We start from the raw sequence: 17071 nt of genomic DNA on the forward strand, positions 1-17071 counted from the left end.
GGGTTGTAATCAATATTACATCATAAGGCAGTAATTGCTGAGTACCTCAATATGATTTTGAAAATCCAAAATGGATTGTAATATTTTATTTCCCAAAGCACTTGGGTCAGCATTTTCCTAAAAGACGAAGTTGTTTTCTTAAATGTTTGGTGATTTACTGAGGACACAAAGGAAAAAATGACAAAATTGGGAATATAGTTCTTGTCTCCTGGAGTGTACTTCTGTACTTGGTCCCCAGAGCATTCATTACTACTGACTCCATCAGCTTAGGTCAGGCTGTGGGGAAGCAGAAAACTGTAACAATGGTTCTCAAATGGGGTGCCTGGAGAACTTATTAGAAATGCTAATTCAGGAGCCTCTCCGTTAGACCTACTGACCAGGAAACTCTGGAGTTGGGGTCCTCCAGAGTGATGTCTTAACAGACCTTCCTGGTGTTTGTGATACATGTTAATCCTTGAGAACCAATGACACAGGAAATAATAAAACACCAGACGAAAAGGAAACTAAGATTATGTCTAGCCAAGTTACCAGTCATCACTCAGAAAGACTGACATTTCCAGACAATAATCATAAGAACCAAGGCTAAAGCCTACATTCTAGAAGGGAAGGCAGACAAACACATAATTCCAGATTTTACAAAGCAAAATTATGAGGTGTCATGGGCTCCATAAAATCATGGGGTCATTAAATTGTGGGTCAGTCAAGGGATTGCCGTTTGGTTGAGGCAGGAACAATGAGCAGGTGTTAGGCAGGGGAAGTGTGGAAAGATGCAGGTAAAAGGCAGTTGTGAAGGAACTAGGTGCTGGGAGCACATGGTGGAGCTTTAAGAAGCAGAGTAAGAAAGGCAAAGAGATTCGTGAGCAAGGCGTGAGCAGTGAGAGATGAAGTTGACATATCTATAACCAGGTTAGTGGGGAAGGTTAGACCCCAAGCTTTCTGCCTCTCAAGAGGGAGATTGGTTAGATGTTCTGCTTGCTTTGCTTGCTTCTTGATGTGATTTTGGTTACTGCATAGACTATATGGAGTGGAACAAGGAAGGAGTGTGGAGAACACTTAGGGGACAATGACGTGAATCCAGGTGATAGTGGTTTGATCAGCCGATGGCAGTTTGAGAGGGTTCAGCACATCTAAAAAATATACAAGAAGTAAAATCAATAGGACTTGATTAATGGGATTTGTGAGGAGAGGAAGAAGGTGAAGCTATAGCGAGCAATTCTGGATTTTCTGGTATTAGACACCATATGAATGGTGGTTCCATTAATCTTTGTAAACATGTGATTGTGGAGACTTAGTGAGGTACAAACACAGAACAGGTTTTGTTCAAATAACCACTACCAACTTTTCCCTTCTGAAATCTGATTCTTATTTCGCCACTCATTTTAGGCATCAGAGAGAAGAAAATTCTCAATTGACAGTGTAACAGGGTCTGGGTACTTATTCATAAGCATCCACTTTATTGCACATTGGTCCAGTTATTAAATCTTATCTTTATCTTGGTTGAATATTTTATGACATTTTAAGACGGTTACCCTCTCCTACTGCTTGTTGCACAATGAGACCTGGGGATGGCATCCACTCGTGTGTCTACCTGCATCTAGGTGGGGCAACAGTGGGGGTCTTCCCTCTACTGATGATTGATTCCAGTTCTGGAGCAGGAGAAGCTAAACTACTGCACCATCATGGTCACATGGGGCTGTGCAAGATGGATGTCTGACCTGGCCTCTCTCTCAATGGTCCTCTCTTCATCTCTGACTTGGCTTTCTGATTTTAAAGTATGGTGGAAGCCCAGAAGGGAGCTAATAACATAGCTTACTGGATAAGCTATGGACAGGATAGCTTACTGTCCCCTAGCCCCCATCAGCAGTACAAAGCCCTTACCTGATATTTGGTTATGAGCCCCCACATTCACCAGAGTAGTTGTTCTGGAGCAGCCTGCTTCTCTTTCATCTGAAGTTTATATTCACATAAATAGAAGAGAATAAGTAAATTTCAATACACAAATAGAAATGACTTCAGGCTATCAATTACAATACACCTATAATGAGAGAGGGATACATTCTTGGCAAAGTTGTGAAGCCATCAGCCAGGATACCATCGATCATCTCTCCATTCATGAGTGTTGAGCATTCTGAAAGCTTAGGTGGCAGATGTCCTCTCCTCCTGGATAACTGAGTCCTTAAACTTCCTTGTAGGAGCGAGAGATATGAGAATTAACCAGCTTCCTTAATTAAAGAAGACAGAGCTATTTTAAACGAATGTGGGTAAGAGAGAACGCTTGAGACTTGCCAAGAATTTTGTTTCTATTTTGAAAGAGAACAAAGAGTGACTATATCTTACAAAATATTAAAACATAGTCTAAAATTATAGTAATTCAGGAACAAAGGAGTGAAATGAAACAGAAGAGAATTCAGCCACAGAGCCACATAAAATATGTTTACAATTACATAAAGAGACAGCTTTTCATACTGGTAGTGAAACTATGACTGTTGTTAGGATAAACCTACTAATCTGATAAACAAAAAGGTATATCCCTGCTATATCAAGAATCAAAATAAATTTATGTGAATTAATAATATAAATAAAAATAACAAATGCAGGGGCCCCTGGGTGGCTCAGTGGGTTGAGCCTCTGCCTTCAGCTCAGGTCATGATCTCAGGGTCATAGGATCAAGCCCCACATTGGGCTCTCTGCTCAGCAGGGAGCCTGCTTTCTCCCCAACCCTGCCTGCCTCTCTGCCTATTTGTGATCTCTCTCTCTGTCAAAAAAATAAAATAAAATCATTAAAAAAATAACGAATGCACAGAAAGAGAATATAGAAGTTCACTTTCTACTCAAAGTTAGAATTATTTTATTAAAACATAAATCCTAAAATTCCAAATAAATTAACAGTGGATATATATATATATATGTACATATATACATATATGTACATATATATGTATGTATACATACACATATATAGTGAATTACAATATACAAAAAGTTCTTATGACTGACTAAGAAAAGATAACAGCAGTAAAATATACAAAGTATATGTAATGGTTAATATACAAAATCAGGAAAATGTAAATTCAACAAATAGCATGTGATTTTCCTTTCAGATTGGCAGAAATTGCTAGTATGCAGTGTGTTGTTGAGGGTGTGGTACACATGGAAATCCTGTGTTGCACTTGTGGAATTCCAAGTTGGTATAGATTTTTTCACAAAGTAACCTGTCAGTATCTATTAAATATAAATTCACATTCCAGGAAAATATCCATATGTGTACAAAAAGGACGTGTGCAAGGACAGGCAAGGAAGCTTCACTTGTCACAGCAGAATAATTGCAAACAACCTAACTGCTCATCAATGAGGAACTATTTAGATGAATAGTGGCAGTGGTTAGAAAGAAAAAATAAATAAATCCATTTGTTTTGATATTAAAATAATCCTGAGATATTTTCAGTAATAAATGCATGGCAAGAAAAAATGCACATCGTGAATCTATTAATGTCATGAGCAAGCCAACTATATATTTGTGTGTGTATATATATATTTATATATCTATATATGCATGCATGTATAAGATCTGCATAGACACAGATCTGGAAAGAACTCATCAAGCTTAAAACCAGAGCTTGCCTGGAAGAAAAGGATTTGTGGGCACCAGGGAAAGGGGAATTTTTGCATTTTTGTGTATGCTTGCCATATTAGCATAACTTGAAAATAAATAAAAAAGATACAGAAAAGTTGTATGGCAAAAAATAGACATTAACAAAATGAAAAGGTTAACTCCTGAGTGGGGGAGAATATTTGCAAATCATATGTCTGATAAGGAGTTAATTTCCAACATATATAAAGAACTCACACACCTCAACAGCAAAACCAAATAAACAAACAAAACCAATCAGACAATTCAATTAGAATAAGGGCAGAATATCTAAACAGACATTTTTCCTTTTTTTGAGATTTTATTTATTTATTTGAGAGGGAGCATGAGTGTGTGTATGAGGTGAGGGACAGAGGAAGAGGGACAAGCAGACTCCTTGCTGAGCAGGGAGCCTGACGCAGGGCTTGATCTTAGGACCCTGGGATCACAACTTGAGCCAAAGGCAGCTACTTAACTGACTGAGCCACCCAGGTGCCACTAAACAGACATTTTTCTAAAGAAGACATACAGACGACCAACAGATGTATGAAAAGGTGCTCAACATCACTCATTGTCAGGGAATGGAAAGTCAAAACAAATTGCAATAAGATCTTACCTCAGACCTATTAGCATTAAAAGACAAGAAATAACAAGTGTTGGCGAGGATGTGGAGAAAAGGGAACCCTGTGCCCTGTTGGTAGGAATGTAAACTGGTGCAGCCACTGTGGAAAAGAGTATGTGGTTTTCTTAAAAAATGAATAAAATAGAAATACCGTATGATGCAGTGATTCCAGTCCTGGCTATTTATCTAAAGAAAATGAAAGCAGTAGCTTAAAAAGATACATGCCTCCTGACATTTGTTGCAAGATTATTTGTGATAGTCAGGATATGAAAACACTTAAGTATTCATAGATGGACAAAGAAAATGTGGCAAATGTTTCTCTCTCTTGCTCTGTCTCTCTCTTTCTGAAATATTATTCAGCCATAAAAAATAATGAGATCTTGCTATTTGTGACAACTTGGAAAGACCTCAAGGGCACCATGCTATTGGATCCCGGAAACAGGTTGGTGGATGCAACAGATTGGGGGTCGGGGGTAGGTAAAATGGATAATGGAAGACCAAAAGATACAAACTTCCAGTTATAAAACAAATAAGTCACGGGGATGCCATGTACAGCATGGTGACTACAGTTAATAATGGCACATGGCACACTGGAAGTCACTAAGAGAGATCTCGAAAGTTCTTATAAGAAAAAAAATTATAACTATGTATGATGACTAATGTTAACTACCATTTTGCAACATATACAAACACAGAATCATTATACTGTATGCCTAAAACTAATAACACTGTTATATGTCAATTGTGTCTTGATTTTTAAAAAAGAAAAATATATGTCTCAGTTATATTAGAATTATATATTTCCATCTCAGGAAAATGCGTGTCATTCTCCATTTCTCCTGATACCTACCAATTCTATATCCTGAGGTCTTCCATCAGCATTGCCTCAGTGATTATCTGAGAGAGCTATGAAAACTAACTAAAAACAACCCCTTCTCAAGTCTTCCTTCGTCCACCCTCATGAGATTCGATTACTCTTTCATTCTCTAAATAAACAGAGAATGTCACCATATAACTAAACCATTATGATCTGTTTCCACTGTATCTCCCAGCTGCATTAGAGAAATAATAGAGAATTTGAAAGGATTTTTAGAGTTCTGTAACAAGTACTCTTAAAGAAACCTGTGCCCCATCTAACCACTCACTGATGGGCTTGAGGAGGGCCTGTTTGGGAGAGTGGATTCATAGAGTCAGGAACTACATTGTGTTCAAGTAGGTGATTGAGTCTGGCACAGTTTACTTTGCATCTAGGGATTAGATGAAAACCACTTCTTATTACTAGAATCTCATGACTTTTTGTCTGAAACCTCTGATGACACTGATACTAAACTGGCATCATCAGTACTTGGGGATGCTTCCCTGCTTTTGGAGCCAAAGCATGAACAACAGGTTCACTGTTTCTTCCTGTAAAAGAAAACCTGAAGTCAAAACTGAATGAACTAATTTAGAGATCCTGTCATGTGACCTAAATACAAGGTTGTAACATAACGAGTGGTGTGTCAACCTAGCCATCACAACTCCAAATACATGATTTTGGACACAGCCTTCTTAAAACACTTACAGACACTTGAGGAGCAGGTCTGCGTCTTCTCTGTTTCATGTGGTCAGGAATGTCACCACAAGCTCCCACGATGGATGGGAAAATGTTTTGTGCAAGTTACATGGTCATGATCCATTTTCCTTAAATTCCTTACGGAAATTCAATGTTGAAGATCGACAGGAATATGCATTTTTAACTTTTAAGGCTTTAATAACAGAAGAGTTTGTTGCAAAATAGAAGAAGGGTGTTATCAAAGAATAAAAATAAATAAGTAAACCCTAAATCCATTGTAGAGGGACTGTTAAGATGACTGTCCGTTACCTTTTGAATATATTTAGTGAAGTTGAGTCAGTTTCTCAGAGTCTGGGATCCTTGAGCACTATACACGAAGAAGCCAAGGGCTCACTAAATAGAAAGTCAGCTCAGGCAGCTCTTCTCTAGCCAATCCAAACCATCTACTTTCCCCCTTTCAGAACCAGGATGGGACTGGAGAAGAGAAGTATTTTATAATCACTGCAGAATGGTTTGAGGCTCTGGAGGGCACAGACTGAAGCTGACACACATTTATTTATTTATCATTAGTTAGTTAGTATTCTTTACTATGGATAACAAATAGCAAAAACACATCCCTGCTGATGTTCCCCTTTCAGAATGGAACAGTGATGCCACTACCAACAACAAGGGACTCTTGTCTCAGGTGGGACAGGGTAATGACTGAAAGGAAGGCACTCCCTGCCTTGAATATTTCAATGACATTAAACACAATTTTCAACATGACAACCCAGTCACATAGCTCGAGAGAATTACTCTGGAGTACATAGAAATTTTAGACAATAAAAGATGTCATTGAAAAGTCATTTGTGAAAGGTTTTGCATCAGTATGATCAGGCCCATCTGGCTGTGTCTGATCCTCAAAGAGCACTGGAGGTCCAGTTACTCTCTGAATTCAATTCTGTTCACGGGGGTCCTTGTGCCCAAGTACCCATGTGGGCAGGGGGCTGACTGAAGGTTGCTTCAGTGTTATGTTCACATTTTCTATACCTGAACTAAAGTTAAAATGCAAAGTTTTGACTCAAGTCTTTGTCAATTTATCCTCAAGGTAGATGTAGAAAGAGATGCTAGAATTCAAAGACTTCATTCAATTTTTTCCCCTAAAGAGATTGATAACTACTTCCAATATGAAAAGAACCCATGTGAGGTCAAACATAGAGCACAATTTAATTTTTCTTCCTCTTGAGGACTTAAGCCTCATGAAAAGTCTCATGTTCTTTTTCATGTTTGAGCTATGTGTGCCGTGGCATACTTATTTGCTCCAAACTCCCAAGAGTGCATAATATGCCTTTAGTTAATCTAAAAATATCTTCACAACCACTAATAGTTTATAGCTCAGAAACTTTCTAAAGTTTGGACTCACTAAATGTTGATTAGGATGAAAAAAAAAATAACTGTGATGCAGTTAGTCTTCTTGAAATTGGTGGACTTAAGGTGAAGACAACTCTCTACAAGAGAAAGAATTCAGAAACTTTCCCTTATTGTCAAAGGTGCATTTGGTAGCAATTAACCAAGAACTCATTTTTCAACTCAATGCCAATATCTACTAATTACTGTATTTTCCATGTTTCAAAGTGGTTCTGAATAATTTGCATATATTATCTTGCTTATTTTCACAACAGTAATATAAATTAGATATTGTTTTCCCCTTTCTACTGTGGGGAAATTGAGCTTTAAGAGGGAAAGTACATTGCCTGAGTTTATACTTTTGGTAGATGGCCTACAAGACAGTGCTGTCCTTGGTCCTATCTATTTTTTGTTTTGAAATCGGTAACTCCAAAACGTGGAATTGTCATAATAGCACAGGAATAAAAGGTAGAATACTAGAGCCAATAATTGAACAATTGAATTCAGTTTTAGTAGAAAAAACAGACACAGACTTTTGGGGATCCAGTGTCATTACCAAGGCCATTCCTCATGTAATGAGGATATGGGAATGAAATAAAAATTTCATTTTTAGTCCGAAAGGTACAGCCATTCCATTTTGGCCTGAGAGAATGAAACAATCCAAGGTGATTAAGCCTCCTTATTCTTATTTCAACTCAATAGACACATTTCTTATTTTCATATATGCCTGCCCACAGAAGGGATTTTTTCTTAAAATTTTATTTATTTTTTAAATTTCTTTTCAGTGTTCCAGAATTCATTCTTTATGCACCATACCCACTGCTCCATGCAATACGTACCCAGCACCAGGCTCACCCTACCTCCCACGCTCCTCCCCTCCAAAACCCTCAGTTCCTCAGAGTCCACATGTTCTCATGGTTCCTCTCCCCCTCCAATTTCCCCTAATTCCCTTCTCTTCTCCATCTCCCCATGTCCTCCGTGTTATTCCTTATGTGCTACAAATAAGTGAAACCATATGATTATTAATTATCTCTCCTTGACTTATTTCACTCAGCATAATTTCCTCCAGTCCTGTTCATGTTGATACAGAAATTGGGTATTCATCCTTTCTGATGGAGGCATAATACATCATAGTATATATGGACCACATCTTCCTTATCCATTCATCCGTTGAAGGGCATCTTGGTTCTTTCCACAATTTGGCGACCGTGGTCATTGCTGCTATGAACATTGGGGTGTGGATGGCCCTTCTTTTCACTACATCTATATCTTGGAGTAAATACCCATTAGTGCAATTACAGGGTTCTAGGGAAGCTCTATTTTTAATTTCTTAAGGAATCTCCACACTGTTTTCCAAAGTGGCTGCACCAACTTGCATTCCCACCAACAGTGTAAGAGGGTTTCCCTTTCTCCACATCCTCTCCAACACTTGCTGTTAACTGTCTTGCTAATTTTGGCCTTTCTAACTGGTGTAAGGTGGTATCTCAATGTGGTTTTGATTTGAATCTCCCTGATGGCTAATGATGATGAACATTTCTTCATGTGTCTGTTAGCCATTTGTATGTCTTCATTAGAGAAGTGTCTGTTCATGTCTTCTGCCCATTTTTTGACATGATTATCTGTTTTGTGTGTGTTGAGTTTGAGGAGTCGTTTATAGATCTTGGTTATCATCCCTTTGTCTGTACTGTCATTTGCTAATATCTTCTCCCATTCCATTGCTTGCCTCTTTGTTTTGTTGACTGTTTCCTTTTCTGTGCAGAAGCTTTTGATCTTGATGAAGTCCCAAAAGTTCATTTTCACTTTTGTTTCCTTTGTATTTGGAGACAGATCTTGAAAGAAGTTGCTGTGGTTGATGTCAAAGAGGTTACTGCCTAGGTTCTCCTCTAGGATTCTGATAGATTCATGCCTCACGTTGAGGTCTTTTATCCATTGCAAGTTTATCTTTGTGTATGGTGTAAGGGAATTATTGAGTTTCATTCTTCTACAAATACCTGGGAATAAACCTAACCAAAGAGGTAAAGGATCTGTACTCAAGGAACTACAGAAAACTCATGAAAGAAATTGAAGAAGACATGAAAAGATGGAAGAGCATTCCATGCTCATGGATTGGAAGAATAAACATTATTAAAATGTCTATACTGCCTAGAGCAGTCTATACTTTCAATGCCATTCCGATAAAAATTCCACCAGCATTTTTCAAAGAGCTGGAGCAAATAATCCTAAAATTTGTATAGAATCAGAAGAGACCCTGAATTGCTAAGGAAATGTTGAAAAAGAAAAACAAAACTGGGAGCATCACCTTGCCTGATTTCAAGATTTACTACAAAGCTGTGATCACCAAGACAGCATAGTACTGGCACAAAAACAGACACATATACCAGTGGAGCAGAGTAGAGAGCCCAGATATGGACCCACATGAGGGATTTTTTTTAAAAAATCTAATGAACTTTAAGTATTTGAACTCTGTATTTTTATCAATGAGTAGGATTTTGTTTTCCTAATGAGAGAGAGAAACTGCTGAGAGATTACAAAGACCTGACAACTTCCAGTCTGTACAAGGGCTATGATGCTGTAAAGACATGAATAAACATTCTGCTGTCCACTGAGGATGTGTTTGCTCAGTGGGCTTGAGTTAGTCCCTCAGCCTGAGGTCCTTGGGTACCAATGAAAGACAGCTTATAAAGTGGAAGTTCAGCCCAACTGAACTGAACTGGCTTTCCTTCAAGTGACATATTTGAACACTAAGTCTTCTGAGATTACCCTGTAGAGTATGTACAATAGTAATAACATTGCTAGAACATGAGTTAGAACATGTCTCACATGACTGAGTCTTTCAGGGGTGGGAGGCAGGTGGAGCCTGCACAACCCCATGTATAGACAGGGAGACTGAGGCTCACAGAGGTGAAAGAACTTACATAAGCACCATATTCTGCTCCAGATTCAGGAACAGAATCTGGAACAGAGGCCGCTGTGCTTGGGCAGAACTCTTCTAGCTGTTTCATGTGACTGTCCAAATAGTTACCCTTTTAAGGTCATTCCTGTATCCTTACATGTGCTTCTCACATTGGGGCAAAGATTATTGGGATCATTATTAAATCAAGGGTAGGCCTATGGATATGTATGTTTTGTAACCAACTGATGATAGTTGGGTTTCATAGAAGACAAAGACTGAATCTTCCTCTTCTGTATTTTTCCTAGGCTCTTAGTGGCACAAGGACTGCCTTGCACACATTAAGCCCTTTGTACTTACTGAATGATAACCAATGTCATCTTCAGAATTAGTATATGGTGATATTATCTTACTCATTTCCTATGTAAAGTCTTGGGGAAAGTGCAACTACTATGAGCCTTGATTTCTTTCTGTTTAAAATGGGGCCGGTACAGTCATCTTTTAGTGCCTCCAAAAGAGCTACAGATGATATGTGTGAAGCACCAGGATTCTTCCCAGCACATGGGCAGTAATTAATAAACAGAGGCAGCCTTTATCACAGTACCCTGGTGATTATTTTGTAATCATCATTGTATCTCCCATCAATATATCTTCTGTTCTCTATGGAACTTTACACACAGAGAGAAATATAATCGATATTTAATAATGGAGCTTAATAAATGCATGTTAGTTGATTAATTAATTGTCAAGGAATGGAGGCAGAAAAGAAAAATCACTAGCAGAGCTTCTGGTAGAAGCTGTACTTTCTAATCCATCTGCTAAACTGCTGTCCATCCCAGGGTGACCGTCCTAGTTCCTTAGCACATGATTGATTAGGAATTTCCCTGCCCGAGAGCTGTCCAAAAGCAATCACGGGATCTTGCACCCCTGAGCTTGCTTCAGCTCTCAGACCCCAAAGACATGGGAAAACCTCAAAAATATGTGTTTCCATTATCACACAAAACAACAGGAGACCACGGTAAAACTATACCCACACTCAACCTAGTGGGGGGTCTACAGACCCAGAATTAGTGTTTCGTAAGACACTCAGGGAGAGTTCATGCATACTAGGGGTAAAGAATGGCATCCTCCAAGAAACGACCTGTACTTTGCCACATTTTGTGGGGGCAGGTCCAGAGGTGAGTATTCTAGGGGAGCTGGTGGTTGAAATTAGCTCTCTTCCATTTATGTTTCATGCAGTTTCCATTTAAAAGCAACTGAATGCAGATGGAGAACTTCCCAAGTTCCTGTTAAGGAGTGATAAACCATGTGATTTAATAAAATAAGAAAATAATCTTTTCTGGCTGTCTCTTTTTAAAATATTCTCAAACCTGCTTTCCCTCCATGACCCCTACATAGTTATTTTTATTGAAATACATATTGCATTATTGGATGTTTTGTTTGATAAGGTTTTCATTTTACCTTTCAAGTCTCAGAAAGGCAGGCAATGTATTATAGAAATTATTGCTTTGATAGTTTCTTCATCTTGTCATAAGAAAAAAATTAACTTTTATTATAATTAGAAAAATATAAACATTTATGTATATTGAGAGAGTGGTTATGTCCCAAATATGCTAACTGGGAGGACATTTGGTCTTTTAATTTCATATCCAGAGAACATACACAAAGTCTGAAACTTCCTGATATTTCAAACAGTTAGACATGAAAACTTTCTCAGAAAAAGGTAATACTTTAAGATTTTCCCTCCTGGCTGAGGACTCTCAGTCATGTTTCTCTTTATGGGACAATGTTATGGGAGGCATAGCATTTAACTAGCATGAACATTGATGAGAGTGCTGGCAGGTGGCAGAGTCAACACTCAGCCTGGAGGACACAGAAAGCAGAGAGCTGGCCCCTTGAGCTCACCTGGCCAGTCTTCAGAGCTTGTCCACCCTGAGCATATAATTGGGAAATGGACTTATGGGAACAGAGGGGATGTGAAATTTTGCAGCCACCAGGAAGTGCCTAAGTGGAAGCAGCCTAAGCTAAATGCAGCCAGTAAATTTGCATTGAAATAATTTGCTTTCCTAACTGGAAAATACAAGACCAAAAACCAAAGGTGGAGAGGGGTGGGGCAGAGCCCCAAACTTCTGATCAAAACTGGAATCAAGACTTGACACATGAACACAGATGGGCCTTGGAGTATCACAGAGGATCATAAGCCAAGGCTCCATGCATTGGAAGCCGGTGTATAAGTGAATCCCAGATAGGGACCCAGCCCCCAGGTGCTTTAGCCACAAAGGCATGAGAGGGAAAATGGCTGCATCACCAAAGCTTGTGGGTCAGGTGGTTCTTGTGTGTGGGTGGGTGGCTGGTTCTCTCCTGCTCTTATAAGGATTGCAACTGCTGGGCAGGAAAACACTCCTACTGATGTGTCTGTTAGTGTTGGCTTGCCCTTCCTGCCCAAGGCAGACACACTTGCTTTCTTCTTCCCATGTGGCTGCCTCCAGGCAAACTGCTCTGTTGGGACAAGTCTCCATCACCAAAACCACATTGAAAGACCACTATCATGACAAAGGCATATGAAGCTAATAGGAAAACCCAAGAAGATACACAAGAAGAGTCTGTAGGCAGAGAGGTACCAAAGAAGAAAGCCTGCTGGCCAAGGCAGGCAGAACTGCCCCGAGGCAGAGAACTTGGTGGGTTCTCTATGGAAAATGGCAGTTCCACTAGCTTGCCTCAAAGCGATCAGGCCTAGGGAAAGCACCTAATACCTTCTCAAGGTGTGGAGAGAAACCAGCGTGACAATTCAGTCACTCACGATGGGGACTAAGGTGGCTAGAAAGGAGGACTCTGAACGTTTTATGAAGGGGTATTGCTGCCAACACATAGAGCATGAAAGACCGGCATTTGTCCAGATAGCCAGGAGCAATGCCCTAGAATCAAAGCACCCTTTCCCTGGGACAAAACTGGGTAAACACACAAATTCTTCCACACTGTCTTTTTTACGCCCCGGAATCTATTTTTTTTTTTTTTCTCTCATTCTCATTTTTTTTTTTACAACAAAATAATTATTCCAATGTGTTGTGCCATGAAAAATGTTGCAGTTGTTTTGTTTTGTTGTTTTAATCATCTTGTCTTTCTCATTACAGATGCTCCAGCCCTATCAGCAGCCCAGCTGAAAACCACCTCTTGGGGAAAATGTCTTCTACCGCCATTGACTGCCTTCACCACATGTAGGTTTCTACTTGTTTCAGCTTTATACCTCACCTAGAAGTTTGCATACTCCAGATGCATCTTTGAAAGACCCAGCTACTTGAATTGCTTCATGAAACTGTATTTTTCCATTTATAACGGTGTCACAGTGCATTAACAAGTAAACCATCAGTGTGCCTTCATGACCAGCACTGATTCTTCACTTCATCAAAAGGTTATACTGTGACTCACCTTTCTTAGGATCATTAATATTGTCCCTTTTTGCTTTCTGCCCACTTGTGGTGCTATCACCTGTTTTGCATTTAAATGAGGCAGGGATTAATTCTGAAATACTAGAGTGAACAGAATGCAGTCTACTATCACCCAGAGGTTGACAAGATCCTTATTGGGGTGGGCCTATGGGGTTCACACCACACGTGAACCCATCAATCACCAATCAATTGAGTTGGCCCTTGGAGTACCTCTGTAAGAAACCCTGAAAGCAGGAATGACTCAGACATCATGACAGAGATGTACCTACTTTTCAGAATTGATTCTTCTAGAAAGAATTGCTACCCTATGTTTCATTCTAAACATGAATGAGAGCCTTAAAATAAGCCCAAGGAGCATTTCTGGGAGATATATATATTTCCCACACCCTTGACCTTGGGAAAAAAGTAAGCACTTGGAGCTCAAAATCACCTTGCTCTAGAAGACAATAACAGTGCTCTGTATCATCCCCACTACAAATAAAGGCTAAATTAGAGGTGCCATTTAGTCTAGAGCCAAAGGAGAACATTCGCTAAATTCCATAATTAGACCAATTTTCCCACCCAGGCTCTGTTAGTACTAGATAGAGTGGCCTCACTGGGGGCCTGGCACCATAAGATTTGTAGCATGGAAGAGCTGAGGTGACCTTTCCCATTCCCCAGGTAGAAAAAGACAGAGCCAAGGCCAGTATACCTGGTGTACCTCAAACCAGCGCCACTCACCTCTAGAAAAGGCAGATCCCAAGTCCACTCACTGGGTTCCATCCCCAGGAGATGGAAACAGCTTGTCCCTAACCATCTATGTCCACGGAGACACCATCCAATCAATATTCTTTCAGACACCTGAGCTTTAACATGCCATCACATAGTGAGATTCCAACTGTATCAGGAAAATAAGGGGAGGTGTGGCCGTATGTCACATGGCAAAATGAAGGCCAAAATGATGAGGAAATGATGTGAAATACTTTGCTTCGATAAATTATGGATTGAGAGTGGTCAAAAGAGGGCATGGTATTTCCTAGTTAAAATTGAAAACAAATCATCTGGGGCAAAGAACAGAGTGACAGTTTTGTCTACAGAAAGCACACGAAGGGACTGCCAAGCATATTGAAGGCAGGCACCAACCTCAGGATCACTCGGGGGAGAACCTGGGCAGGCATGACAGGAGAAAAACACATTCCTGAAAACAACTCAATGGGACCTGTCTTTGAGGGAACAGGCTGGCCCCAGTGGGGAGCTGGAGTCCCTCAAGGGTCCTAGCTTGCCTTGATGGCAGCAGTTGGTTTTCCCTGTACCCAAAACATCTCCTTTCCACACTGACAAATGGGGAGCTCTGCTTCTCTGGGGAAAACCCCACCCATATCCATTGTCCGTCCTGTCATCACTGGCCCCAGGTGATGTTGGACCTTCTATATGGAGGGGCTTAGAGGCAACAGTCTGGACACAAAGAGGTGGTTCGGGGCGCTCATCCTGAAATGGTTTTGGTGCCCACCCCTACACCCCATTTTAGGTTTATTCAGTTTGGCATGTCTTGACTGGGAGGTAGCTTCTTCATCCCACTAAATACCACAAGAAATACGTTTTCTTTTTTTTTTTTTTTTTAAATATTTTATTTATTTATTTGACAGAGAGAGATCACAAGTAGACAGAGAGGCAGGCAGAGAGAGAGAGAGAGAGAGGGAAGCAGGCTCCCTGCTGAGCAGAGAGCCCGATACGGGACTCGATCCCAGGACCCTGAGATCACGACCTGAGCCGAAGGCAGCGGCTTAACCCACTGAGCCACCCAGGCGCCCAAGAAATATGTTTTCTGATCAAAGTTAAATGTACTGGTTTGTTGCAACAGGAAAACAGCAACTTTTGGAGGATGTTGGACCTTCTCAGTAAGAAGGCTTGTGGAAGGCTTTGGGTTTGCTTATGTTACTCAGGAGATATAATTAAGGAGCCGTTATCTTGTTCTGGATGAGTGGAGTCTTAAGAGAGTCTGTGACTGGGTCTCTCAATGAATCTTACCTAGGAGGTGGGAGGAAGCAGCCAGCTGTCACTCGGGTTAGTTGGGAGAGGGTAATGTTGTGTCATTTCCTGTGGTTTGGGCTGTGTTCTTGTTTATCATGTGTGAGTGCATGTGTGTGTGTGTGTGCGCACACTCAGACATGACTGCAGAAGAGTCTGGTTTTCTTTTTGATGCATCACGGTCACACACCTTGTCTGGTGCCAGCATTTTGTGAAATCACATATGCTCAATAGGAGAGCCTTCTGGCTTCACTGATGAAAACACACCAGCTCCAAGATACTTTTTGGTAGCTCAGGTTTATACAGATTATGGGGGGACAAAAGTGTCCCCAAACCACCCAGAAGAACTCTACTCTTTGGTTTCTAAACAACTTATCTACCATATCACACAGGATTCTTTTCATCTCCCTCAAATAAGAACAACGCAACAATACCAATAATAGAAAAAGGAAGGGAGGGGGAGACAGAGAAGAAAAAGAAGACTAGAACTGGCATTAATTCATACACTGGAAGGTGCCCATGGAGCCATCTCCAGGCATGGTTTCCTGGGCTCTCCCAGAGCATCCCTTTTGCTGCTCAACCATCAGCGAAGTTCTTTATAGTCGAACAACCAATGGTACCAGACACCTGGAGTCATGATGTTAGGGAGGAGGGATTTAGGGAGAAAGCGGTGTTTAAGGGAGTGTTCTCAGTATCTTTTCTCACAAAGGGGGGGATACTTATCCATTTCAAGTACCAGTGAACCAGCTCTAGAGGGGACATGGAGAACCATTGGGCCCTTTCTGCAAAGTTCAGCTCTACATTCGAAATGAGGCTCCACTCAGCTCAGACTCACAGATTGATTGCTTCATTCTCTGCGAGGAAAAATGTTTGCTAGCACAAGTAAATAAAATAGTGACAGCTTCAAGAAGCTGCACAGTGCGTGGCAGGCTGGAGGACGTTTAAAAATCGTTAGATTTGTTTACCTTATAAAAATCTGCAATTAATTCACAGTAATTGATCTGAAAAGGAAAATTAGTTAGAATTTATTTATGATGTTCAACTTAAAATCTTTTCCCAAAAGAGAAAAATTATATTTGAAATGAGCACGTACCATGGACCATGGTATCTTGAAAGCCCAAGCATATGCCTCCATGTCTCTTACTCTGTTTTTCTCTGAGTCTCCCCAGCCCTGGCTCTCCCCAGACATGGATTTGGGACAGTTTTCTTGGCATTGCTTTTGTGCCACTGGTAGGTGCCTGAAGTATCCACTTGTCTCTGAGTGAAACGTCAGAGAAGTCTGACCCTAATGTCTCATCTCTGGGCATTCCCGGTGCTTCACCTGTTGGAACCTGGGACTATTCATGACTCTGCCCCTCAATGTATTGTCCTCCAATTTCAATACAAGCTTGACTGTTGGTAATTGATCCCTGGCCTAACCCTTGTTGCTATCATATTTCTCTTTCCCAGGGTGGCCAAGGGTCCTGCCTACTCAAGATTGTCAGGTGTGCAGGTCCTACTCTCCTTTCTTGCCTCTCCAGTGCATGTGCCCCATGCTCCT

Source organism: Mustela lutreola, chromosome 5 (genome assembly GCF_030435805.1).
Source record: "Mustela lutreola isolate mMusLut2 chromosome 5, mMusLut2.pri, whole genome shotgun sequence".
Lineage (NCBI taxonomy): Eukaryota > Metazoa > Chordata > Mammalia > Carnivora > Mustelidae > Mustela > Mustela lutreola.